We start from the raw sequence: 2,874 nt of genomic DNA on the forward strand, positions 1-2,874 counted from the left end.
AGAGACGGGGTTTCACCGTGTTAGCCAGGATGGTCTCGATTTCCTGACCTCGTGATCCGCCCACCTCGGCCTCCCAAAGTGCTGGGATTACAGGCTTGAGCCACCACGCCCAGCCGTATTCTGCCTTTTTTATGGAAGGCTCCTGATATGGTTTGAGTCTGTGCCCCCTCCCGAATCTCATGTTGAAATGTAATACCCAGTGTTGAAGGTGGGGCCTGGTGAGAGGTGATTGGATCATGGGGGCAGTTTCTCATGATTTAACACCATGCCCCTTGGTGCTATAGTCATGGCAGTGAGTTCTCATGAGATCTGGTTGTTTAAAAGTGTGTAGCACCTCCCCTCCCCCTTCTCCCTCTTCCTCCTGCTTTGGCCATGTGAGATGCCTCACTACCCCTTTGCCTTCCACCATGATTGGAGGCTTTCTGAGGCTTTCACAGAAGCAGAAGCCACTAGGCTTCCTATACAGCCTGAAGAAGCATAAGCAACTTAAAACTTTTCTTTATAAATTACCCAGTCTCAGGTATTCCCTTATAACAGTGCAAGGATGAATTAATATAGCCCCTGATAAACATTTCCATTGTTTTTATGCTTACAGGCAAATAAGATAGACAGTAAACAGTGTAGTAAACTGGGAGCATCAGCCCTGCTTCATTCTCATTTCCACTACAGCTAAGTAATTTCGTTTTTATCAATTTTTAAGTCACCAAAAGGAGACAACCGTTTTTCCAGGTTGAGTGGATTCTTTTTTAGTTTTTAATTTTTGTTTTTTGAGACAGAGTCTTGCTCCATCAGCCAGGCTGGAGAGCAGTGGCGCGATCTTGGATCACTGCAACCTCCGCCTCGCGTGTTCAAGTGCTTCTCCTGCCTCAGCCTCCTGTGTAGCTGGAGCTACAGGTGTGTGCTACCACGCCCGGCTTTTTTTTTTCTTTTGAATTTTTAGTAGACATGAGGTTTCACTGTGTTAGTCAGGATGGTCTTGATCTCCTGACCTCGTGATCTGCCAGCCTTGGACTCCCAAAGTGCTGGGATTACAGGTATGAGCCACCGTGCTCAGCAAGTGGATTCTTTAAAATTTATGTTGCAGATGGAAAGAACCAAGGTAGAAGTAACCGGGGTTCCAAGATTTTATTAAGTGCCACATCAGCCTTGAACTCACTGCCTCCAGGCTTCCTGTCCTGGTAAGAGAAATGCATTATTTTGTAGTTAAAGTAATGGCTATTTTGGTTTTACTCTTTCTTTCAGCCAAACCCATTTTAAACTAACACAGTGGAAAAGATTGTGAGCAGGAAAAAGATTTTATGGATTCCAATTATGTTTCGCAATCTGCAAGTCAGCATGATCTGGAATGTCTATTTACTGCGGCTTTTTGTTTCCTTGTTATGATAGTGTTGTATGTCTGTGGGATAGAATAGTCTTTTAATTCATAGACAGCACTTATTTTATAGTCAAGAATTGATGGGGTTGGGGATAAGCTAGGAAGCACAAATACAATTTGCTTTTTATGATTTTATCTTTTTCGCTATGAATATAATTTCCTAATCATATATTTACACACACACATACACACAAACAAATATAAATTTTTGGTTCCCAAGTGTATAATTTCTCCAGTTATCAGTTTTGTCTGAAATGTGGTAGGACCTGAACTACTAAGCACAATCATTGAAATTATATATTTCTCTTATTAACAAATGTTATTACTGGCAATGAGGAAAAAAATGTACTGGGTTTTTAAAATATTTCTACATATTTTTTTTTAAATGTTTAGGCTTTACCAAGAACTCATCAAAAAATTCTAATCCTTTTCCTTTCTATGTATAGCTGAATGAACACACATGCACACACACGCCACAAAACAAAAACAAAGTTATCCTCACACACAGGATAGAAACCAAACCAAATCCCAACACACAGCAAGATGACAGGGAGGGAAAAGGACACAGTAGCCACAAAGAGCTTTTTTCTTTTTTTCTTCTTTTACCTTCATTACTGTCATCCGGAGTAGTGTAGATGGAAGCCAGGGTAAATAAGGAAAAGATAACAAAAGCCAATAAAATGAATGCCATTTCCAAGTTGGTGTAGGGAAGCTCCATGAACTGCCACCAAAAACTTCTTCACCTACAAAAGAAATACAACATTGGCTCAGCATACTCTAATCCAGAGACAGCTTGCTCAGCAATGATTTATTTTAGAATTCAACACGTGTGAGATTTACTGAAGCTTGTTCAAATACTTCTGAGTACCTGAAACAATGTATTTGGCACTGGCAAAAATGAAGTGTGCTCTTGTTTTGAAATTTGGCATACAATTTCACTGTGTAGATTGGAAGAGAGCCTAGAAGTCTGAATGGCAGTGTCAATTTACCTTTACACACCTTTGTGAGTTTTTCGACACTACTCTGGGAATAAAGATAAGGTATGCTGACATGCAATGAGCACTTAAACAGGACCAGGCACTTGAAAGAGCCTGAGCTATTACTTCCTTTAATCCTCATAGTAACTCGGTGAGACATCAGTATTGTCTCCATTTCATAAATGAAGGAACTGAAGCACTAAGATGTAACTTACCTTAAGTTATAACTCTAGTATATGGCAGAGGTGAAACACCAACTCTGGCAATCTGGTTACAGAATCCTCACTCTTAGTCAATATACTATACTGACACTCGACTAACCAACTAACCAACCAACCAGCCAACCAATCCCAAACCCACCGTAATGGTTAGGATCATGTTTTGCAAAAGCGTTAAGTGGGTTGATTGGAGAGGAGTTTTTATATTAGGTAGTAGAAGATACAGTGGGTTAAGCCAAGGATATTGGAAAGAATTTAATGTCAAGATGAGAGCTTAGTCTTTTTTCAAATGATATTAGAAGAT

General features: G+C 40.1%; 1 long non-coding RNA gene across 1 annotated transcript in view; it reads right to left on the bottom strand.

Moving 5' to 3' along the window:
* Positions 1-2,125, bottom strand: part of LOC105524420 — a 28,352-nt gene extending 26,227 nt beyond the window's left edge. The window contains exon 1 of the long non-coding RNA XR_001003759.1: positions 1,982-2,125. This is a non-coding gene — a long non-coding RNA (uncharacterized LOC105524420). The remainder of the gene's footprint in view (positions 1-1,981) is intronic.
* Positions 2,126-2,874: the final 749 nt, after the last annotated feature.

Source organism: Colobus angolensis, unplaced genomic scaffold, assembly GCF_000951035.1.
Source record: "Colobus angolensis palliatus isolate OR3802 unplaced genomic scaffold, Cang.pa_1.0 Scaffold5, whole genome shotgun sequence".
NCBI lineage: Eukaryota > Metazoa > Chordata > Mammalia > Primates > Cercopithecidae > Colobus > Colobus angolensis.